At 38.5% G+C, this 25455-nt stretch overlaps 1 protein-coding gene across 2 annotated transcripts in view; it reads right to left on the bottom strand.

The window, feature by feature from the left end:
* SUGCT (succinyl-CoA:glutarate-CoA transferase) overlaps positions 1-25455 on the bottom strand; it is a 537637-nt gene that overhangs the window by 213081 nt on the left and 299101 nt on the right. The window lies entirely within an intron of this gene.

Raw genomic sequence — 25455 nt, forward strand, 5'->3', positions numbered from 1 at the left:
GAAAGAGCTCCACAAGTGTGAGTTATTAGATTTCACAATAGTAAGAAATCACAGAATTTCAGAGTTACTCACCTAGGCTATTCCCAGGCTGAACAAGAATTCACAATTAGTGAGTCATCCAGTATTTGCCTAAAGATATCCAGAGAGGAAAATCTGCTATCTCCTGAGGTTATATCATTCCACATTGGATTCACCCAAAGTGTTAGGAGGGGTGTTTAATTTTATCATGTCTTGTTTCTTACATCAAGTCTCTATCTTCCAACCACTCCCCTTAATTTTGTCCCTAGGGACCAAACAGACCAAACCCTATTCTTCTTTCTCTTCAAGCTCTTGAAGAAAACTATTTTGTCTACCTGAGTCACCTCTTTAGCCAATCTCCTATGGCATAGTTCAAGACCCCTTACCTAGTTGCCCATTTCTGGTCACTCTCCAGATTGTAGATGCCTTTCCTAAAACATGGTGCCCAGAACTGAACACAACTCTCCAGATGTTGTCTGAGCAGGACTATCCATCAATCTAGACATGATTCTTCTGGATAACTGGCCCATTGCTTAGATCTCATTGAATTTAATCCCCACAGTCTTCAGGTGAGGAAACTGAGATTCTAACCTAGTTTTGGGGGCTGTATGTTGAACACGTTTCCTCTACTCTTTATTTCTTTACTATAGTCTTAAATCACATGAGTTTGGGTCTCAGTTTCCTCATCTGATCACATCTCACAATATGATTTCCTTACAGTTCCAAACACACATGGGGATCTCCCCTTATCTGTTAATGTCATCCATGGAACAGTGTTCTTGACCTTGATCCATCAGATGCCCTTCCCAGAAGGCTTTCTTATTTCCTTTTATTCAAGTCTTCTCCCCAAAAGTGAGAATGACCATAGTTACATGTTATTACATGGGACATGGAGTATTAAAGTCCTTCACAGTCTAGAGAAACATTAGCATGTTGGGGTGGAAAGTTGCAGACAGAGGGTGACCACTTAAATTCAATTCCATCTCTCATTACCAAATAACTCATTGGAACTCTAAGCATTTGCTCTGTTTCGTGTACATGGGGCTTTCCTGGATCTCATGGCTTGGGCCCAAGAGAAACCCCCATTCCAGTCATGTACTAGGGTAAGGTTTCAGGAAAGGAAGAAGAAAGGTGCCAGTTATTGGAGCTGGGGAGCCACAAAGCAGACCAGACCCATGGGGCAGAGCTGGATGGCTGCTTAATTACCCCAATTCTAACTCTGTCTATGGATTTCCAGATATTTCCTAATTGTTTTTGTTTTCCATAGTGGGATTTACTATACATACATATGTTATTAAAAAAAAGATTACTCGAAGGAACAATGATTCTTAGCAATAGTTCTCCAACCCAGGGGCCAGACACATCCCAGAGTCTGAGGTAAAGCAAAGCTGTCCCAGCTCCAGGACAAAGCACAAAGTTTATTATTCAAAAGACGGGATTGGGTTCAAGGGATACACATTCCACGTTTCTAAGCCAAGAAGCCAGTCAAGTCTTTGTGACAAGGGAAGGCCCACTAAGTAGGAAGGAAAGATGCTCTCTCTGCAAAAGACTCCGAAATAAAAAGTAAAAAATAAAAAACAAGAGAGAGAGAGACAAAGAGACACACAGAGAGAGAGACAGAAAGAGGATAGAGACAGACAGAGAAAGAGAGAGACAGAGACATAAACAGTTCAAGAACTGAGTCCTCAGTTTGTCCTGAATTTGTGAAGAATCCTGTATTAAATGCCCTGCCTTCTTTGCACAAAACTACCAAAGACTCGAGATCCCTCCCTTCCTTCTGGTACTTAATTTTCTATGTAGACTGTTTTCCACCAATTGGGGATGGAGCATAAGCTCTTCATGGAGCAGGGTTGGATTTCCGGTGGTGGTGGGGAACCAAGGAGTGTCCCCGTAAGACTATGGGGATTAAAGGCAGCTGGATAGAGCTCTGGCCCTGGATCAAGGAGGACATGGATTCAAACCCAGCCTCATCAATGTCTCCTATGTGTGTGCTAAACACTGCGGATGCAAAAATAAGCAAAAGACACCTGCCCTGAAGACGTTTACAGTCTCTGCAGCCTCTGTATCCTCATCTGCAAAATGGGAATAATAATAGCACCTCCCTCCCAAGGTTGTTAAAAGGGTAAATGACATATTTGCAAACTTCAAAGCACTACATTAATAAAAATCATAACTACTGTTATGTACCCCATCCTCTATTCATTCTCCACTACAATATAAAACTTATAATGCATAAAATATATATTACATGTCACAGGTAATTATGTGTAATAGAAGTACCACTGTGTGATATAGTGTATATAATATAACGTATAGATGCATTACATTCAATGTGCTGTTATGCACATTATATGTGACATAATATATTATGGATGTATGTGTAATATATATTTATAAACTATCGCCATATAAGATTGACCTTATCTGCATTCGCCTCGCCTCCCGAGTTGGAATGGATGCCGTTCATGGCTGAAAGCACGGGTGACGCTTCTAGATTTTCCACAATATTTACCCAAGACGTGGCCGAGCACATAGCAAGTATCGGGGAAACGTTGGTTAACTTAGTTCTTTTATTTCAAGCATCACCTAATGAAACATGCTGTAACTGGCTGGGTTCCATTGGTTGCTGTTTTCTATAAGCAAATTCATGCCGCCAGGTTGGTAGACTTCAAAAAGAGAATCTGGTGAGCACTGTACTGTGAAAGGGAAGAAAGGAAAGTGGGGGTAGGGTTGGGAGCGGGGTGGTTCTCTATCTGAGTTGTTCACTCCAAGAACACTTCCTGGCCTTGGGAACAAAAGGACCAGATGAACCGGCCAGGGCCAAACCGCAGGAAAAATTACAGAAAAATCAGCATAAACAACTGGTGGAAGAATTTCCAGTATCAAAGTTAATAGTTTAAGTTTGATCTTTAAGCCATCAGGTAAATATGTGGTTCCTTCCACGAACAAAAGGAAAAGCTTAGCACATTAAAGACCCTAATCCAGCATCCTTTCAGGTGCCTGATGGCTTGGACGGCGATCTAGGGGCTCCGCTTAGCTCTCTAGAGGGACAATTTAAGGCAATAGCAAAAAAAAAGCACATTCTGTTATTACTATTTCATAACCAAATCCTTTGAAATTGGGGGAAGGAGGGAGGAAAAGCCCATCCAGGCTTCATCAAGGAAAACATATGTACCAAATTTGAAGGTTCTATCTGGAATTATACAAACCATTTATGACTAGTACAACTGAAAAATAAACCACGTTTCTTTTCCCATTTGTAACTACTTCTCCTTTCCATTTGGGAAAGCTTTAATTTCTCTGGTCCTCCCAAAAAAAAGAAAAAAAAACCGGCTCTGACTGGCAGAAAGATGTGACCCTGAGACTGACACAGACTGAAGTCAAAGAGAAGAGAGAAATGCACACGATGAGCATTGAATGCCTGGTGCTCTTTCTTGACAACTGTTTACTTTTTTTCCTGGGCAAAGGCTGAAAGGATCAATCACTCCCAGCTGAGCATCCTTTGCCAGAAAGCCCCTTCTGGTGGATTGACTTTCTCTACTTTTGAGCAAAAGCTATTCCTAATTCGCGGCATCTGGACACATTCACACATGTTTGAGATATCCTATCAATCCCCCCAGATCGACTAAATTACTCTAAAATCAGCCATTCGTCAATTCATCAACATCCTGTCACTTCTTTGGTGACCAGCTCTTCCTAGGACTCAGTGCAAACTCTGCCCCTCCCTACACACACACACACACACACACACACACACACACACACACACACACACACACACACTTTAGAAGGTCCTTGGGGATTTCCTGAGGCACAGAACTGCTAGGTAATTGCCCAGTTCACTTAACCAGCAAACATGAGAGGCCATATTTGAATCCAGATCTTCCTGGTCCAATACTCTACATGATATTCCCTCTCTCTTCCATCTTGAATTTGAAGTGGCTATGTCAAGATTCCTAAAGAATAAATCATTGGAAGAGAGATTTATAACAAAAAAAAAGATGGATTTGGCCTTGAATTTTAAAAAGAAAAGTGATTAGAATCTCTCAAGCATTTCAAGAGAAAAGATCTAGGTGCATGAAGACCTGAAGACCCCTGAGTCCCCTGAACTCATGCTCTTGCAAAGGGAAAGAATGGGGAACTGGGACTTCAGCTGTTTGACAAAGGACTATGAAGACCAAATATAATCTTTGATTTAGATTGATATTTTAAAAGGGAGCAGACATTTAAATGACCCCAGAATGCCAGAAAGATGCTAAGGAATGAGGATGAGAGACCCCACCCAAACAAAAACACTGGGGAGAGGATAACTTTGTCCAGTCATTGCCTGGAGTCATCATGTGAAGGTGACTAAAGATGATATTATTTCCCTAAGAATAGACATGCATAAGGTCAGAGAATTCACCTATCTAGCCCTTCTTTAGAAGCAGTTCAAACTTCAAAATGCCATGTATTCTGTGCCGACACTGAGAGGATGGCAAGCCCATCCATGCCATCCAACCAAAGATGTCATTCTCCAAGCCCTTCCACAAATCCTCCATAGAACTCCACCCAGAGAGTGAAGAACGCTCCTCTGGGTTTATCTATTTGTTTCTCACAATCCGCACAATCGGCATTCTTCATCCAGTTACTTTTGGCCATGGCTTGTTGACTCAGAGCTTTCGAGTGTCTGTGAGTCTCATTCTGGAGGCTTTGCGGTGCCACAGTGTTACAGACTCAGCTGGAGAACCTCACCTTTTACAGAGGATCTCTCTGGTTGGATACATTGGGGAAGGATTTACAAGGAGCTTCAAATACATAGTGTCCATCTCTTCCAGTTCTGAAACTCTTCTTTCATCTAGTTTGATTTCTTAGGAAAATGCCATGTCTCCCAATCCAAAGCCTTGGGCATTATTAGCTTTGATATGTTATCTCAGGAGACAGTAAGTACACTTGAATTAAGACAATGAATAATGTTGAAGCATTTGTAAATGCACAGCAAAAGGGAGAGGAAGAAGAGGAAGAGAAAGATTAGTAATAATAGCAACAATAACTTCAGAGCATCTCAGACAAAACTCACGACAGACTGATGAGGAAAAAACACTGGAAAAACATCATTCCCAACAGGAAAGTGCAATTAGGAAGGTTAACGAATTTGTTCATGGTGTCAGAAGCAATATTTTAATTTATTTATTCAGTTCAGATGATCATAAATCAAGGACCGGGACTTTAGTAGCATCAACAACTCATTTTATAGATAAGGAAACTGTAGCTGAGAAAGGTGAAATGAGGGAAGGGAAGAGACATTTATATAGCACCTACTATGTGCTGGATACTGTGCTAAGTGCTTTACAACTGTTGTCTCACTTAAAGTGATTTAGAGAGATGCTATTAATCAGTGTCAAAGGCTAGATCTTCTAAAATGTGTGTGTGTGTGTGTGTGTGTGTGTGTGTGTGTGTGTGTAGGGAGGGGCAGGGTTTGTACTGAATTTTAAGAAGAGTTGGTCACCAATCTTAAAGGCGGATCCGAATCAGAGCACTCCTCCACTCCCACATTGTGTCTCCATTTGTAGCATGAGCAGAGTAGGAAGCTTAATAAGTTCTTCTCGAATTGCACGGGTGCACCTCCTCGGAGGATCATCTGCATTTTCTTGTCAAACTAAATGGTAGACAGGCTCTTCCAGCGTTGACATTCCATGACTTGGAGTCGATTGGGTGGTTTGATAACCCACTCAAATGGGAATTTGGCTCCCGTTTTCAAAATAGACAAAGGTTGTTATCGCTTTCAAGCCATCCTCTTGGGCAATCACATATGTGTGTCACAAAAACATTTGGCTAAAAAGTGAAAAAGCCCGTCAATCGTCTGGATATTTTTGTCCCCATGACACCCGATCTCCGAATGTTGGGAAACATTCAAATGATTGATGGAAGGTTTCACTTTCCATGCAGATGTCAGCCAGTAGGACTTTATGCTGATCGGGCACTTTTTTTGTTTCCTAGACAATGAGAGTTAGGTTGGATTTTCCAATAGGGGTGGTTGGATCCATTCAATTATTCTCTATGTTCTTCATGAATTCTCCATTAGCCAAAAACTCACACATGGAAATCATTGGTTAGAAGTAGAGTCAAAAATGAGCGTCCCTCAGCAGAGAAACCATAGGTTGCCCTCCAGCAGAAGGCAATAATGATTTTCCAAAGGGCTCAGGTGTTATTTGTGAAAGAAAGGCTCATATCAAAATGTGAGGTCCTGTAAATTGTAAAGGCGGGCTGGATTTTCACTCATCCTGATGCACAAACATAATGACATCTATCTTTCACACAACCTGGGTTCAATTCTTTCAAATCCTTCTTACAAATGGAAAGTGTTCCATAAGCTTTTTTTTTTTTCCCGGGAACAGAGGGAAGCATGAAATGTCAGGGAGAATTAAGCAATTCCCTTGCCTCTCTATATTCACTTATCACCCCTTTCTCTCCCGACCATTGCCAACATCACAATAACAGAATTTTCTCCCCTATATGGTTTGAGAGGATACATTTCTTACACATGGCTTGGTGGGAATCAGAGAATTGGGCTAAATGCCCGAGCACTATATTACCCAAAAAACAGCCCTCTAAAAAGACAAAAACTAAAAATACATTTAAGAGTTTTCCCTACTTCCAAAATTATAATCTGGAAAATTAGGGAACAAAATTTTTGTTGAATCATTCCATGTGGCTATTATCTAGGACTTGATTTCTAACATATAAGGAAAATAATGTAGAAACTCTGTCCTTGAATCCCTGACAGTCTGAGGGAAGAAAGCAGAATCATTCCTACACATTTTTAAAGAAACAGAAAATGCTTTGGGAGGCCCAAGTTAATTGTTTGTGGGTTTTTTGGTTAAGAAGGACAAAGAAGTTGTGATTTTTGTAATGGACTTCTTTCCAAATTTACTGTTGGAGCATTTTTGTTCTTTCATGTTATTATTCGTTGTTGTCACAAATTATCCTGAGAGGGGAAAAGACATACGTTGGGAATAAACTTTTAACAAACATCATTGTATTATATGTATCAAAGATTCATGAGAATTAAGGGCAGAACTAACAAGACTGCCCTAATGTTACTCAGGTTAAAGGCATAATTTCTTCCCTCTATGGGCAAGATCCTAAGAAAGACATAGCACAGAGGTGGGGGACAGAACAGCTCAAAGAGGGGACAGAAGGATACCAAGATCTTTCTAAGAGAGAATTTTTAAAAAGTGAACTAAAAAGAGAATTGTGCTCATATATCCCCTTTCAGTGGTATGGTGTAAATGGAAGACGAGAATTAACAGTAATGTACCCAGCAGGAAACCAGTCTTGTCCTTGAATCCATGGTCTTTTCATGAGGTGCCTCTTGTGTTATTTGAAGAGAAGGAGCCTGTTGAATATCTGTGGGATTTTATACAGATGGACCTCAATTAACTTGAATTCAAATAATGCAAAATTTGACTTAGTATGAATTATAAAATGATGACAGGTCACATTTAATGTGAAAGCCAACATTTACTTAATGAGACACAGCAAGTGTTTTAACACCATGACATTGTCAATATGCATTCATTTGTCATTGAATGTAGGGGAGATGGGCTGGGCTGGGCTATACCAAATTACCAACAGTTGTGTTAATTATTTTTTAAATCCCTTCGCAAAATGGACAAAAAGACGGATACTTCAGTTGAAAAAACTACTGGTGGAAAAAGAGGAAAAGGAGAAGGAAGAGGAAGAGAAAAGAGCAGGGAAGGAAGAAAGGCAAGAGAGGAAAAGGAGAAAGAAAGGGAGAGGAGAAAAAGAGGCTTATTTTAACATCAGAACAAAAACTGATGTAATATAGAATGGCATAAATGTAGTCTTAGTGACTTTAAAATAGGATTTGATGGCAAAATGCTTTACTCTAGAGTGCAGAATGTCATAAAAATCACAGGTGAAATAAAATACAAACACAAAGTTGCAACAGCTTGTTGAGGTTTGCGAACAACTACAGGAAATAGAAGCATTCAAAAAACATAGTTTCCTTTACTTTGGGGGACAGAGAACCAGCATCAGCAACACATTTCTCTTAGCAGAGCCAGACAAAAGCTTGAAGTTTATTTAAAGCAATGAAAGAAAATGGGGGTGAAATGCAGACCCAAGAAACCTTTAATGCAAACTTTGCTTGGTTTGATCACTTGAAAAATCAGATTCAATTACATAATGGTAAAATAACTTGGAAAAGTGGGTCAGTGAAGAAAATGAGATGACAGCTAAATATCCTAATGTTTGGGAGAAAATCACCAAAGAAGGTGGGTATGCTGATCAACAAAATGTCAATGTGGATTATTTGGTGAAAACTGCTAAGAAAACTAGAAAGCAGGTTGGCAGAAATTAGGTTTAGACCAACAATTTCTATCATACTCAATAATATATTCTAAATGGATCCATAACCTTAATATTAAAAAAGACTTATTTAGGAGAACTCTGCCTTTCAGAACTGAAATACCTAAGAAAGAAAACTATTTAACTTGCATATAAGTGTCCAAGACAAGGTCATTTCAACATATGCAGGTTATTTAGGAGAACTCTGCCTTTCAGAACTGAAATACCTAAGAAAGAAAACTATTTAACTTGCATATAAGTGTCCAAGACAAGGTCATTTCGACATAGCAGGAATGCATATAAGTGTCCAAGACAAGGTCATTTCAACATATGCAGGAAAAAAAAAACTTTTATGCTAAAAACAAAACCCTACTAAATTTAGGTATAGAGAGATCTTTTTAGCAAAAAATAATCATAAAAAGCATTTCTCTAGAACTTAAAGCAAGCACCATATGCAATGAGAATACACTAGAAACTTTCCCAATAAATAGAGGAGTAAAACAAGAATGCTCGCTCTCTCTCTCTCTCTCTGTCTCTCTCTCTCTCTCCATTATTATTTAATATAGATCTGAGAATGCTAGAAATAGTAATAAGATAAAACAAAAGAATTAAAGACGGGTAAAGAAAAGACAAAATTATCCCTGTTTGCTGATAAAAAATGGTTTACTTGGAAATCCTCAGGGAATCAACAAAGATACTAATTGAGATAATAACTTCACCAAAGCTGTGGGCTCCAAAATTAGTACTCAAAAATAATTCTACATAATCACAACAAAACACAAGCAGCAATAATAAAAAATGTAGATCCCAGTCCAAACTACCACAAAATACATAAATGATCTGGGGATCGACCTCTCAAAGCACTTTTTAAAGAAGTAAAGAATAACCTAAACAGCTGGAGAAATCTGTACTTCTTTCTCATGGGTAGGTGATGTTAATATAAGAAAAATGTCAATATTGTTAAGAATTAATTTATACTTTTAAAGCTATTTCAAAGTATCAAAAGAATACAGAGCTTGCTTGAAAAAATAATAACATTTCATTAGGAAAAATAAGAAATATAGAATATCAAGGGAAATTATGAAAAGAAGAACAAAAAAGAATAACACTTCCAGACATCAAATTATATTATAAAGCAGTAATCATCAAAACCATCTGATGTTGATTCTTAAAAATAGAGCTGGATCAATGAAATAGACTACACAAAGGAGATTCAGAAACAATAGAATTCATCAAGTGAGTGATAAAACAGAAAACAGAAGTTAACTAGAGATAAATTCCCTATTTGATTAAAAATTGCTGAGAAAAAATAGAAATCAGACTGGCAGAAATAGACAAACAATTTATACCATAGTCCAGAATGTATTCTAAATGGAACATAACTTTAATATTAAAAAGAATATACTATAAAAAAATTAGAAGAGAAACAAATTATGGACCTTTCACAACTATGGGCAATTACAAAAGATAAAATAGATAACTTTTATCACTTGAAACTGAAAAGCTTCTGTACAGCCAACATTAATGCATCTAGAACAAGAAGGGAAGTGGTCAAATGGAGGGGGGGTAATATTTGTGTCAAATTTCTCTGATAAGAGCTTGATATCCAAGATATATAAATAATTAATAAATATATATAAGACTAATAGCCATTTCCCAATAGATAAATGGTTAAAAATAGGAACAGATAGTTTTCAAAAGAACTACAAAGTAATAACTATAAGAGGGGAAATGTTCCAATTCACTAATATGAGAAATGCAAATCAAAAACCTCTGAGGTTTTACCTCATAACCTGCAAATTAATAAAAATATTTTAAATGGCAACAATGTTGAAGGGATGGTAGGAAGATAGGCATGCTAATATATTGTTAGTAGAACTGTGAAATGGTACAGTCTTGTGCCTAAAATGTACATACCCTTTGAACCAAAGACTCCATTATTGGGCTTATACCCCAAGGAAACCAAGGATAAGAAAAAAGAGCCCCCATGTCCTCCAAAATATTTATAGATATTTAAGAACTGGAAATTAAGTAGATACCCATCAATGAGGGGATAGATAAATAAATTGTGGTATATGAATGAAATGGAATATACTGTGCCGTAAGAAATGATGAATATGATAAATATAGGGAACTTCTTGAGGAGAACTGATGCAGTCAAGAAAACCGGTGACTGCAATGAAAATGGAAACAACAAGCACACATCAAAAAAATATCAGAAGTAAATATAAAAAATTATAAATATCAAAATAGGACTTGATATGAGAAGACACTTAAAATCTATCTTTTGGCGGAAGTAAGGGAGAGTGGATTTCACAGGTGTCACACGTGGCACATGTTTAGGGACCTTCTCAATATATTCATCACTTGTGCTAAATTTTATTTTTCCTCTATAAAATACAGAACAAAACACAATTTGTCCTATGGGGCAGCTCTTGGGAAAAAATAGGATGCTTTCATGATGAAAGAAATAGAAAATGCCAATAATTTTTTTAATGTGTCCAAGGATCACCTAAAACTTTTATTGCAGGGTGATGCAGAAAGGATTTTGAACAAAAACTAATGCCTATTTCTTCGTCTCTAAATCCTCACTCTAAGAGGCTACAACCATCAATTGTTTCCAGTGCTTTGACAGTCAAATAAGAAAGCAAAGGTACCTAAAGCTATTTTTGAAGACTGATTTGCAACTTAATTTAGCCCTACTATTGAAAAATAGTGGAATGACAACAAATATTCAGTTTAAAGCATTACTTGATTTTAGAAAAAGCCCCAAGTACTACAAGTGTAGTTCAGCTACAGTATTTGGTTTATTGTATGAGAGTCTAAAAATCTAATTTTTTTGCCCTCAAACAGAATATCTTTAATGAAGCCCATGAATCAAGGAAAAATTGCAACATTTAAGGCATACTATTTTGGGCGGGGGAAATCTTTGGAACACGTAGTTTCTAAAACTATAGGTGGTAATGCAATTTCCTTTATTGACCTGTGGAAAAATTATAGCATCAAAGATGCATCAAAAATATTCACCATTGGCAAAAATAGCTGCAAATACATACAGAATAGAAGCATACTTTGTGCAATAATAATTGTGAAGACTTTTGTTCTCAAAGGAAGATTGTTATGGAAGGAATAACCAAAATGAGAAGAAAGTATGGTTTGGATGAAGTAGAAAATGGTGATATCTGGGAACTACTTGAATTGAAGACAGAAGAACTGCCTGGTGATCTTCTTCACCAAGAATCTACTCAAAGAATGTATGAAAAAGTTATGGTGTATGAATGCTATGGAATTTTATGGTTCTATTAAAAAAAATGATCAGCAGGATGATTTGAGAAAATCCTGGAGAGACTTACATGAATTGATATAGAGTGAAGTAACCAGATCCAAGAGAACATTGTACACAGCAACAGCAAGATTAGGGGATGATCAACCGTGATGGAAGTGGCTCTTCTTTAAGACAGTTCCAAAAGACTTGAGATGAAAAATTCCATCTGCATTCAGCGAGAGAACTATAGAGAGAATGTGGATTGAAGCACAGTATTTTTAAGGAAGCTAGGTTTCAAGCTGCAGAAATTGTGAAATAATTGTGGATGCTGTGCTTAATGTAGAGCAAAGCATGAGACAATGATAGAGCTCTCTATGCCTAGCAGAGTAGGTATGATGACTTGAGGAAGGAGAAAAGAGCTTTGTCAAAGCTGCTAAAATATATTAAATGACAATAATGATGTTTACTCTTACTATAGATTTTTTAATATTCAGTGATTTTTTAATTTGTTTTTTAAACTTTGCTATTTTATATAATAAACATAATAAATATTAGCTATTATATATAATAAACAAAACAGAAATACATTTTTATCTTTTGCTGCTTTATTATATTTATAAATAGATCTAAATTTTTTTAACTTTCATATGTCCATTGGACCAGAACCAATGACTATTTTACTTATCATCATAACTTCAAATAGCATGAATTTGAATAATGCAATCATTTCATGTCATTCATTATTCAGACTGATAAGAACCTAGCTGTCTCAGGTGAAAAGTTCTAATAGTATCATAGAATTATAGATTTCAAGCTAAAATAACTCTTAGAGGTCACTTAATCCAACCCCCCTCATGTTACAAATGAAAAAACTGAGTCCCAAAGAAGGGGAATAACTATTCCAGAGTCACATAGTTTGTAAATTTGATGTCATAAAGTAAAAATAAACACCCATGCTGATTATCATGCATTCAATCATAATTCATCCAATGAACATGGTGGCTAAAATTCCAGTGATCTTGTGATGAAGAGATCCCTCTACACCCAGAAAGAGGACGGTAGGAACTGAGTGTGGATCACAACATTCTCACTCCTTGTTGTTGTTCACTTGCATTTTGTTTTCTTACTCATTTTCTTCCTTTTTCATCTGATTTTTCTTATGCAGAAAGATAATTGTATAAATATGTTTATATAAATTGGATTTAACATATATATATATATATATATATATATATATATATAAACATATATTGGATTTTTGCCATCTGGGAGAGTGGAGAAAGGAGGGGAAATTTGGAACACAAGGCTATGCAAGGGTCAATGTTGAAAAATTATCCATCCACATGTTTTGAAAATAAAAAGCTTTAATATTAAAAAAAAAAAAAAGAACATGGTGGCTTATAAGGGAAGCTATTTTACTCATCCACAATACAATTTATGGTTGAAAAACATTAGTGTATGCCGAAATAACCGTTTCTTTTTAATTCCTAAAAAGAAAGGGTGTTTCATGAGGCTATAGATAAGATCCTTTTTAAATTCATATGACTTCAAACTCAGAGCCGGAAGATGTCTCAGAAGCTTTATGATCCAACCCTTTTGTTTTATATATATGGAAAAATAGGGCCCATAAATGTTAAGAGACTTGACTAAGATCACCCATCTAGCAAGTAGCAGAGTTGGAACTTTGAAACCAAATCTCTGACAATGAATCCAGTCCTCTTTCCTTTGTTGTCTTCCTTCTTTCCATTTATGGTCCCATCAGCAGCTCCCTTTTGGCCACCTCCACTATGAACCACATCAACATCGATGATGATGATAATGATGAATGATATAAAATTACCTTAAGTTTCCTATTAATAAGAAAGAGGCACCAATTCAACCAAGAATAGATCATTCGTTTTCTTAAAAGTCAACCATTTGATGAGCATTTATTAAGCACTCACTGTGTGCTAGACACACCGTATTAAGCTATGAGCCTGGGAAAAGCCTCCAAATGATAGGATTTGACCTGAATCTTCAAGGAAAACTGGGGAAATCAGAGCAGGAGAATTCCAAAGAGACGGGAGAGCCCTTAGAGAACAGTTGATCATGTAGTTGTATTGTGGGGTGAGATGAAGAGCAGCATATGAGAAGGCTAGAAGAGAAAGAAGTGGCCAGTCTAAGATAATGGAATGAGGGCTTGTTAGTTCATCCAAGGGGCAGTAGGGAGCCCTGGAGTTTATTGATAAAAGGATTGACAGGGTCAGAGCTGCCCATCAGGAAGCTGCCTTCAGCAGCTGCATGGACTGAACAGGTGAGACAACTGAGGCAGGAAGACCAAGGCAGGCTGGTCGATCTGTGAGAGGAGAAAAGGGGATGTAGCTGAGAAACGCTGCAATGGCAGAAGTGAGATTTAGCAGGAAATCGAATGTGTGACTGAAATATATAACAGCTCATAAACACTTAAATGTTTGTTTGGTATTGTGCTGTGGGTTCCCCCAGAAGGCCACTCTGACACCACTTTGCACGGTCCCTAGACTTGAGACTTGAGGGAAATCACTAAATAAATGTGATCGTGATAAAACTGTAATCCATAGCATAAAACCACAGCAAAATATTTTCTAATCAACTTTCATTACAAGGAGATTGGTAAATGTGTAAATGGCCAGGGGAATCATTTATAGTTAAACTTTCCAAGACGCTGCTCATGTAAATATCTTAGAAAAGGACTCTCACGTGCACACAGTTGAGAATATTCCACACCGAGTTAGAAAGGCTGAGAGGCAGTGTGGTCAGTGGCTAAAGTGCTGGACTCGTATCAGCAAGAGCTGGATTCAAAGCTCATCTCTGACACTTTCTAGCTGGTCGGTCCGATATGAGTCTTGTGCCTGAATTTCTTTACCTATAAAATGGAGCTAATGGAACACGCCGAATGGATTTCCAAGGGCTGCTGTGAGGCTGAGATAATGTACATCGAGCACTGGGCAAACTTTAAGGCACTAGGGAAATGCCAGTAATTATAATTAAGATCAGCACAGGCCTCCATGGGTTGTGATTTTGAACAAACAAACAAAGACCAGCAGCAGCATCATTCCATATGGGAAGGAGAGAGCGGGGAATGACGCGGCAGCTGCTATTCACAAGGGGAGAGTTTCCTTCCTGCCCCCATAGCTTTCCGGTTTCAGTGGATTAGAATGAGGGGAACCACATTAAAGGATTGCATGAAAGAAAGAAAAAAGAATGGAGGAGGAGGAAGAGAAATTTTAAAACGGAGACAAGTTCCTCTTCATCAAGACCCACTGGGCATTCTTTTTGACCAGTCACCCATGCAAGGTTTCACACTTACACCTCCTTAAAAGATGCTGCCATATGCTTTGGTTTTGAAAAGGATGTAAAATAGATATTCTTTATTTATCCTTGGTTTTTATTTTGATTAGGGCTGAAGAGGTAGAGTCTTTCAGTGTCAAAATCTGCTGCCCCCTCAAATGACTGAAAAGGGATTTCTGAGTGAATATTCAGCTTATTCAGTTGATCTCCAACAGAAACTAAGGAGCAGAGGTCAGTGAATATTTACAGAAACTTATGACAAAGAAATCCAAATAAGCCAGAGTATCTAAGGATGAAACCGATAGGATGACAAATAGATGAAAAATGGAAAAGATCTGTCAAGAATTCTTAAAAACATGGTGGGTGAGTATTTTCCATTAGGGAGAGTGGACCAGTGAGTTTGGAGCTCTACCCCAATTGTTCCCAATGAGCCACAAGGGGAAATGGAAATGGCACTGAAGAAAAGAAAGATCAAGGAGAAGCAATCTTGCTTGCGAGTCAAAGAATAATAAAGGATCTGCTGTCAGACATATGAAAGGTGAGAAGGCAATAAATGATCTGACTTGTTCTTTGTGACACCAGAAAAGAGCAAAGGGAAGTAATCACTCACACACACACACACACACACACACACACACACACACACACACACTCACACATACTTTTAGTGGTAGTATATGGCTCAATGTAAATAATGGAATAAGAGTTTATGGAGAATTTGTCTTACAAGACACTTGAAGAGCCCACAATGCACAAGCAAACATGGGCAAGCTGAAACACATTACCAATGAGGAAGATAATATGGGAAAAATGGAACAAAGACATCATCAGTCGGACAATTTACTATGTGTTAAGTACTTATTATAGTAAGTATCGGTGATGTTTTGTCCAAAAAAATGCATATTCAAAGAGAACAAAAAGATAAGGCAGTCACAGAGTGAAAAGCAAGGATAATAAAGAGACAGCCCACCAAGTCTATCAGTAACCAAGCCACATCAAAAAAAACAAACAAAAAAAAAAAAAACCTTAGAATAAGATGATGGTCTTACTCATGAATATTTACATGAGATTGTGGCAGGAGTTGTACAGGAGGGATGGACAGGAACAATTGTTTTCCGGGTCATTGGTGAGTGTGTTCAATGCTTCCCAAGGCAGGGCTATCCAAAAGTGAGAAGTCAGGTGCTCCCCACTTTCCTCATTTTCCACATCTGTAAAATAAATACTTTGGACTAGATGTCCACTAACATGTCCTAGGTTCGGTAGAAGGGACCTCAATGGTCATCAAGAACAGTGTTTTTTAACTCACTTTTTTGTGTTCTTGGCCTCTTTGAGGGACCTACAGCCTACTTCTCAGCATCATGCCTTTAAATGCACAAAATAAATGCACTGGAATATAAAGGAAACCAATTACATTGAAATAAAAGTATTTCTCCCACTATCCTTAGCTCCCTGCCCTTAACCCAGTCTCTCCACAAAGCCCAGGTTAAGGATTCCTGTTTTAGAGCAACACCCTTATCTTACAGATGAGGAAAGTAAAACCCCAGGAGTTTCAGTACATCTAAGGGTCCATGGTAGGATTTCAATCCAACTCTTCCCTCTTCAACCTCTGAATCCATATATATCTCTAGAAAATCAGAAACATCCCAAATTTCAAAGTCAGTCATGAGGAAATGGTCTCACCATGGCCAAGAATACAAGTCTTCATTCCTTGGGCACCAGAATAAAGAAGGACCGTGGTCCCCCAGGGAAACACCGACTCTACCCAGAGTTAATGCTTTCCAAAGTGCAACTGAAATGTGCTTCTAATGTCCCAGAGAGGTAGGATGAGATCATGTCTGGTGGGGCTGACCTCAGTCAAGAACACTTGCTTCCAACCTTGCCTCTACACATACTAGTGGTAAACAAGTCACTTGATGTCCTGAAATGGCTCAAATGTCCTTTAAATTATACATAAGTTATCAATCCACAAGGACAGCAGGACTTTTAGCAGCAGGATTCCCAACCTTGATGAAATCAGAGACTTTGACCAGAGTTCATTTTGGACAGGAATCACAACTGGATACCTGAATTCACACCAGCTGTTGATGGTGGAGGAGTCATTAGTGAACTGCTGATGGAACCACAAAAGAAGAAGCAAAGAACAACGATGGATACTCTGATCCCAGAAAATAAAGTAAACCATAGTTTTGCCAACTCAAAACCAAAATGGAACCCCAATCCAAAACCAAATGGAAACCCAATCTCTGCTATCTTGTATCTAACTTGGGGTGAGCGGGGATTCCCAGTGACTATGACATTAGATGGGTTCCATTCAAGTATAATTTCAACTTAATGGGGTTTTTGGTTGTTTTTCTTAAATACCTAAACTCCATCTCACACTGGTTTGCAGATGGGTTTGGTCATAGTTTGCAATTGTTTGTTTGGTTTGTTTTTGTATTGAGGATTTAGGAAAATTTGAGGTCGATTGACTATTGAGTTCCAGAAATTTATATTTGGCTTCACTTCTTACTCTAGCCAATTAATGCCATTTGCTCTGATTTAGGCTTCCCTCTTTAAGTTAATTTTTCAGGATCAAATCCAGGATCCTTGAAACATAAACAATTGTGAATGAAATGCCAAATGAAGCATTTAGGGTTAGTCTCACTCCGAATTTTTGCTTCCCAGTAGCTGCTCACACTCATATTTTCAGGAGCCCAAAATAAACAAATAAATGTGTACACACACACACACACATACACACACACACACACACACAGGGATGCAGATGAAGAAGCCAGACCACTTTGGAACACCACCAGATATGGAGAGAGAAAAAAGGCAGATCATTAGAGCCCCCAGCATCCAATACAAAAATGTGAATACAGACTCATTCTAGGAGTCCCCAATTCAACAAACTCTTATATAGACAACCACTGGAAATACACGTCAACCAAATTTCAAAAGGTTGGTCAACCAGCATTTGTGAAGCAATTACTGTGGGCCAGGCTCTTTGTAGGAACCTGAGAATTCAAAGCAAAGTAAATACACTGTCCCTGCCCTCAAGAAGCTCACATTCTAATGGGGAAAACTGCATGCAAGTGACTATGTCCCTACAAGTTACAGTCAGTACAAATGGAAGGAAATCTCAGATTGAAGGTACTTAGGGAGCAGGGAGGAGACAGACCAGAAAAGAGCTCACAAAGAAGGTCGAATTTGACCTGAGTCTTTAAAAAGTCCTGGGCACTTTACCACTGAAAGACTCATTGAAAAGACTAACAGGGAAGAATGATTCATAATTCATCACTTGGATTTCTTTAGTGCAGAGAATAAACCTGAAAACTTTTGCTTGTTTACCTAAGGCCTTCTTCTTTGATTAGAGAGATAATAATAAAGTATTGGGGTTCCTTGGTATTAGGATTATGAAATTCAATACTTTCTTTTGGACCTGAAAAGCACTTTCATTTGCAAATGACCTGAATCAAGTTAGATGTCACTGGGGATTCAGTAGTAGACTTGGAGATGGGATCTGAGTTCAAATTCTGCTTTGATACTATTGTATGCCACGTTTGTATCTATATATATATAATTAGTACATTCATGTAAATCGATTTTAAAAGAAGATAGCTTGTCCATTCTTAGAAGGAGAGCTGATAGAAAGATTCTGGGATCCACAAAATGTGAAGTGGACTCGAGAAGGTTCAACGTTTTGGGTTTTCCCCTATTGAATGTTTGATCATTTATGGAAATGCACAGATGAGAGGTACATAGTCAGGCTGATGGGTGTGGAGAGGCTACGATCTGTATCATTAGAAGAAATCAAAAAATGATAAGAGTAGGGCCTATTCTCAAAGAATTTAGAGTAACACAATTGATCCCTATTCCTATCGATAAATGAGTCTCATGAGTATCAGGGTTTCTCTGCATCGAGTGGCTGTCCCAGGAGAACTAACAAGATGTGTGTGTGTAATGAAAGTACTTTATTATTTTTAAACCCCATGCAAACATCTAATTTCCTGAAGATTGTGATGTGGTATACAATACATGGTTTGTTCTTCTTTCAAACACATCCTCGAGTCAAAGGTACAAATACGGAAAAATTCCTAGGGTGATATTTCCAATAAAATTCCCCTAACCATAAATTAAGGGAATATAAATGGCACTTTAAAGAAAATTGATTTTATTGATAAATTTAAGCTAGAGCAGTTTTGCTTTGAACAGGGGGATGGCTGGCTGATTGTTTTCAGATTCACAACACGACACAGACTTTTTGTTTTATATGCTACATAGCCTCTGAGGAAAAGAATTGTACCTCAAAACACATGGGCATTCAGAAATTTTGTTTTTAAGCTCACTGGACCATACCCATAAAATTGGGTTTAGAAAGCCAGAGACTTTAAAAAATGGTGCCCCAAAGTGGGGTTCAATGGGAGTTAGTGCAGTCTTAAAGCAGAGACAATGATTAGGTAGCATGAATTTTCCATACTCGTGTCTCGATCTGCCGAACGCTACTCTCGACTTCCAAAGATGGTCGGAGCCCTAAAAGTCCAATTCCAAAGGGATAATGTGAAGATCAGTCGGTTGCTTTGTGAACTAATGCATTTGTGCTGAATATGGTCATTTACAAAGTAACTGTAATTGATTCTAATACATTCAAGGTCCCTCTGAGTTCCAAAGTCCAACAAAAACATAAGATTCCAATTAATAAAGGCGATTGATAAACCAGACCTCATGTAAAATCAAAGCTCTGATTGCCAAGGTTGGAACTGAATCACTACGACTTAGAGGACTCCTTTGAATTACTACATTCCTGGCCAATCCCCTAGGATTAGACCAGAATCAGTCAAACTTCTAGGGATGTTTAGATAATGGTTTATGTTTATATATTATAAAATGCTTTAAAGAGATGACTTTGTTTGGGTCTCATAAGAACCTTGATTTGATTAAAGTCAATATCGTGGGTATTATAATGGGGCTACCAGCGGGAGACAGAAAGATGGGAGTTCAAATGTGACCTCAGACACATCCTAGATGTAAGCTCCTGTCTGCCTCAGTCTCCTCATCTGCAAAATGGGGCCAATAATAGCATCTACTTCTCAGAGCCGTTATGAGTATCAAATTAGATAGTATTTGGAAAGTACTTTGCAAATCTTAGACCCATCTTTTAACCTCCCTTCTCATGTGGCTGCGCTTCTTTGGGGTTTTCCTGACTTTTTCACCATCCATGTACCCTCCTCAGTCACCACACTACACACACACACACACACTTTTCAGCTTTCTTTTATGGGTTGTCTTGCCCTATTGGACTATAAGCTCCTTGAGGGTATGGGCTGCCTTTTTAAAATATGTGTTTCCCGACCACTTAGTGACTGGCTAAAATATGAACTATTATCATTATTCTTATTTCTATGGCTCTTTAGGGTTTGGGAAGCGTGTGTATATTTGTATATGTCCGTGTGTGTGTGTGTGTGTGTGTGTGTGTGTGTATTGCATATGTGTGTATAAATGTATGTGTCTACGAGTGTGCATTATGTGTTTGTGTATGTGTGTGTGTGTGTGTGTGTGTGTGTACATTTTGCATGCATGTTTTGCAGATAACTGGACAGACAAGGATCCAAATATTTAGAATCTCATTTTCCAACATTTTAAAGACAATCCACTTTGGAAGCCTTTAGTCGACAGTGGCCAGCCCTTCTTTTGGGGGCTTGGTGATGATGAGCAGAAGTCAGGGGCTCAAGAAGAAGCATGGAGCAAGCTTTGGGGATGCCCAATGAGGGGATTCGTGTGGCCTGGCTTGGCGGAAGGGCAACAAGGCTCCATTGTTCTTTTTTCTTTTCCAGGGACCATAGGGGAGGTGGAAAGGAGGGAAAATAACTGTTTTTAATTGAAAAAAAAATAAATTTGTAAACTAAAAAAAATATATACAAATAGAGAAATAGCCTCTGAAAAGTCAAATGACTCATTTCAAGTCCCAAAGCTTGAACCTGGGGCTTCTGTCTCCAACGCAGCCTATTTATTTTCTAAAACTCACAGGTGAAATATGTTCAAGCTCTCAGGACCACTTCCTCCTTTCTTCACTGAAGATAAAGTGGCTCCACTGCCACCCACTCCCAAAGCCCTCCTTCGGCAAAACCCCCCTCTCCCAAGACTGTTGCCTCCTCTCAGGTGCCCCTGCTTGGTCCCTGCTGGGAAAATGGGTCCCCCTCCCACCCACCAACCCTCCACAGCAGCTATTCAGAACTACAGACCTTTTGGGCAACAGCTGCTGACCTCAGGGTGACTGGAAATGGGCCATTGTCTGTTCTGGAGGAGAAAGAATAAAGCTTTGGACTTGGAGCAGAATCCTAGCAGCTGCATGGTCATGGGGGAGTATCTTCATCTTTCTGAACCTCGGTTTTCCTGTCTTTAAAATGGACTCATAACACCCCTAGGACCTACATTACAAGGCCAGCATGAGGATAAAATGAGAAAACTTGTGTGTATAAAGTACATTGAGAAACATCAAGTATCGTGCGATGGAATAGCAGGATCAAAGCTCAAAACCTGGGTCTGACACTGAGATTAGTGACCTGGGCAAACTCCTGACCCTCTCTGAACTTAAAGTGAGGAATTTGGATAAAGGGTCTCTGAGGTCCCTTCTTGGGGCAGTGAGGTAGAGTCACAGGAGACAAAGCTCAGAACGTGGAGTCAGGAAACTTATTAGCTGTGTGACGCTGAGCAAGTTACTTAATCCTGCTTGCCTCAGTTTGCTCATCTGTAAAATGAGTTGGAGAATGAAATGGTCAACCACTCTAGTATCTCTGCCATGAAAACCTCCAATGGAGTCACAGATTCACTGGACACCCACAAACACTCATACATGCACACATAGGAATGGTATCAATGGGAACACTGAGGAAGACATGGGTGCGAGAGCTTCTAGGGAGAGCCAGATGATCAGACTTGTTGACTAGAACAAGAGCAAATAAGGTCCAGATTTTGATCAGGGAAGAATATATAAATTATGATATTGTCACTAGAGATCCTGAGGTCAGAAGGAAGAGCTCTTGACATTTGTAAATTAACTAATTGCAATATTGCAGATTTAAAGTTTGAGCTCATTTAAACCCAACCCCTTATTTTCTAGAAGTCAAGGAAGCTTGAGTGACTTCTCCTCGTCACAAAATGGCAAATGACAGAAACACGGTAATATTTCCATCTTGCCATTCAGCCTTGGATTGGGGATCATCAGCTCGTTTGGGAAATGTCAAATTTGGGCCAAGCAGAGAGAGGGATGGATTTGTCAAACTACTGGAGGAGAATGAAAAGTTCTGAAGTTCCATGATGGAAGCCTCCAATCACTATCTCCATATTTTACTCCATATAGACCCACTCCTTCTGTAATTTTTTTCCTCTGGTTAGAAGTTGGACCTTAAAAAAAATTCCTAAGTATTTCCAGACTGTTGTTTTGACAACATTCGCACACAAACCGCAATCCAGTTAAACCATCCCCCTCACATAAAGCAAAATGAAGTAAACATATTTACAAGTTGATGCATTTGGGATAACGTGCTTTATAAAATTAGTCTCTTTGCTCTGCAGCTTGTTGCCTTCTGAAGACAGATTATAACCCTGTAATTGGCTTAGACTAATAGCACCTAGGAATTTTTGCTTTGTGTTGCTGTTGGGGTTTGTTGGGCTCATTGTTGTTAAAATAGTCCAAAAATTCCCCAGAATCAATTTGTGAATTCAGCTATTGTGGGAAAGCAGTAGGTTCTGTCCACTGGAAGCACCAAGGGATAAACGGGAGAAAAATTAAAAACACAGCGACACAAAAATCCCGGTCATTTTCCCAAGGCCAACCACAGTTTTCTAGGATCCATTCCCTTGAGCTATAGCTGAGACTTCTAATGAGCTTTAAGTAATCACATAAATGGAGAACCCAAAGCTGTAATCCCTGATAGGAATCTAAAGGACTCGGATATGTTTTGGATTACGCCACAAAACAGCGGCTTTTCATGAAATGGAACAAGATCTCATGTGTTACTCATACTTTGGCCCTAGGCTCACATGTGTTGAAACCATAATCCCCAATGCATTTTAGAGTATGTTTGAACAACCCAAGTTACTCCATGAAAATCACCCAAAAGGAAAAGCCTTATTCCATTAAAAACACAACTTACTAGCTGGTGGATGTTTAAGCATAGCCTATTCTCTGGGGAAGTACATGGGACTTTGAAGGTCATTGTTCATTTTTAAACTTACTTAACAAATACGTTTCGATCGAGAATTTGAGTCCCTTCCATCTGCCATATTATAGGGAAGGAAGCAACCAAAACTTCGGGGTGTGGGGAGCAAGAGCTGACCACTCTTTTGTCCACTTGCATTTTTGTCTTCCTTCTCAGGTTATTTTTACCTTATTTCTAAGTCTGATTTTTCTTGTGCAGCAAAATAACTATTTGGACATGTATACATATATTGGATTTAACATATACTTTAACATATTTAACATGTATGGGTCTAACTGACATCTGGAGGAGAGGGCGGAGGGAAGGAGGGGAAAAGTTGTGACAGAAGGTTTTGCAAGGGTCAATGCTGAAAAATTACCCATGCAGATATCTTGTAAATAAAAAGCCATAATACAAAAAAAGAGCTGACCACTCTTACCACATTGGGAAGTCTTCATATCCACTTGTCCTGTCTAAGCCCAGATAGTCTCCCCACCAGGCTGCTGTTGGGAAGGAGGGGTGGAGAATGACCTTTTTTTCCTTCATAGCAGCAAAGGCCACGCATTCATTTATTGAATTTATTAAGCACCCACTAGGTACCAGGCACTATGCTAAAGCCTAGGGATACAAAAAGAGGCAAAATGTAAGTCTCTGACCTCAAGGAGTTATCAGTATGGTGGGGGAGACAACAAAACACACACCACACATACAAAACATACACACATATTTTACATATATATATAATGTATATAATAATAAATTAATAAATATATATATAATTATATATATAATGTGTGTATAAATATATATGTATATATACATAAATATAGGGTAAATATGACAAATATAAATAGGAAAATGGGATAAATAAATAGGAAATAATTAAAAGAGGAGAAAGCAGTGAAATTAAGAGGGGTAGGGAAAGGCTTCCTGCCAAAGGTTTTAGTGAGGACTTCAAGAAAGCCAGACCGTTGACGGAACTGTGAGTGAGGGTTTGGCATTTCTGTCAGGAAAGGGAGTAACCTCATCAAAGCTAGAACAGATTATAGAGGGAGTGTGGTGCAGTGGAAAGAGCACTGGGCATGGAATTGGGATGACCAGAGGACAAATCCTACCTCAGACGCTGAGGAGCTGGGCAAGTTATTCACATTTTATGACTTCATTTTCTAAATCTATAAAATCAGAGAGTTGAATTCCATGGTTCCTAAAGTCCCTTCCAGCTCAAAATCCCTGGTCCTCTTATTGAAATTAGAAAAAGAAACTCGATAGAAAAAAGGAGTTGCAAACAACTACATACAAAATATCTACATGGTAAGTTGGGAGAACTCCAGAGGGAAAGGACCAGCATTAAGAAGAAACGAATACTGCTCTTTTACATTAAATCCACACTAATTCAGTGACGTGGAAAACAATTGATATCTGATGTGCCATTTTTCAGGAAGATAGTTTAAGTCAATTTGGTTCCACCTAGCCCTAAACCAAAGAGAAGTGAGTGTGATTTCAAGGTTAAATCATATATTAATCGTTTCATGTCCCCAGATGACCTTAAAACATACGGCTCAGCAAGAAATCAAAAAAAAAAAAAAACCCTTGTCTACCAGAAACCTTCTCCAAAGATAATCTAAATCTCGTTTGGCCTTCAGAAGTATAGAATTCTTAACGTACGCCAAGAAGGAACAAAGCTTGAACGAGCTGAGCTCACATCCAAAAGTCAAATACAATCACGGGTATTTTAAATATGTTGGCTATTTCTAGGTAATATATATCAAGCATCCAGTTAAGGTTAATGGTGATGTGATGTCTAAGGACTCATGGAATTGAAACTCAATAGTAAGAGAACGTTTATAGTAATTAACTTGGATGTAGTACTAGGCTTAACATATTCATGTAGGAAAGTAAAATGAATGGCAATGAACTTGGAAAGTGACAAACTACAACAGAAGGAATGAAATCCGGGACCTATTTCCCCGAGGCAGATGTTAAATTATATGCCCGCTCCTCCTTCCTAATACACAACAACAATTATGAGAATAGCCTCGACGTCCTTAATGACACATGAAAGTGCAACTTGAGAGCTCCGGAAGATGGTTCCAAGGCTGGCCACATTTTCACTGCATTCGATCTCGCTGCGACTGGATGTGGTTCCTTTTTGTCCGTTTTTTAAAAAGCATCTGAATAAGAGAATCGCCATCTGAAATTTCAGTCAGGAGGAATGGATGTCAAGATTGGAGACTGTGACACGGCAGGGGAAAACAGTGAGGTAATCAGAGTCATCGAAAAAAGATTCAGGAAAAGCCACGGAAACCCAAGCTGTCGGCCCTGTCCCGTAGC

The sequence above is a fragment of the Sarcophilus harrisii genome, chromosome 1 (assembly GCF_902635505.1).
Source record: "Sarcophilus harrisii chromosome 1, mSarHar1.11, whole genome shotgun sequence".
Lineage (NCBI taxonomy): Eukaryota > Metazoa > Chordata > Mammalia > Dasyuromorphia > Dasyuridae > Sarcophilus > Sarcophilus harrisii.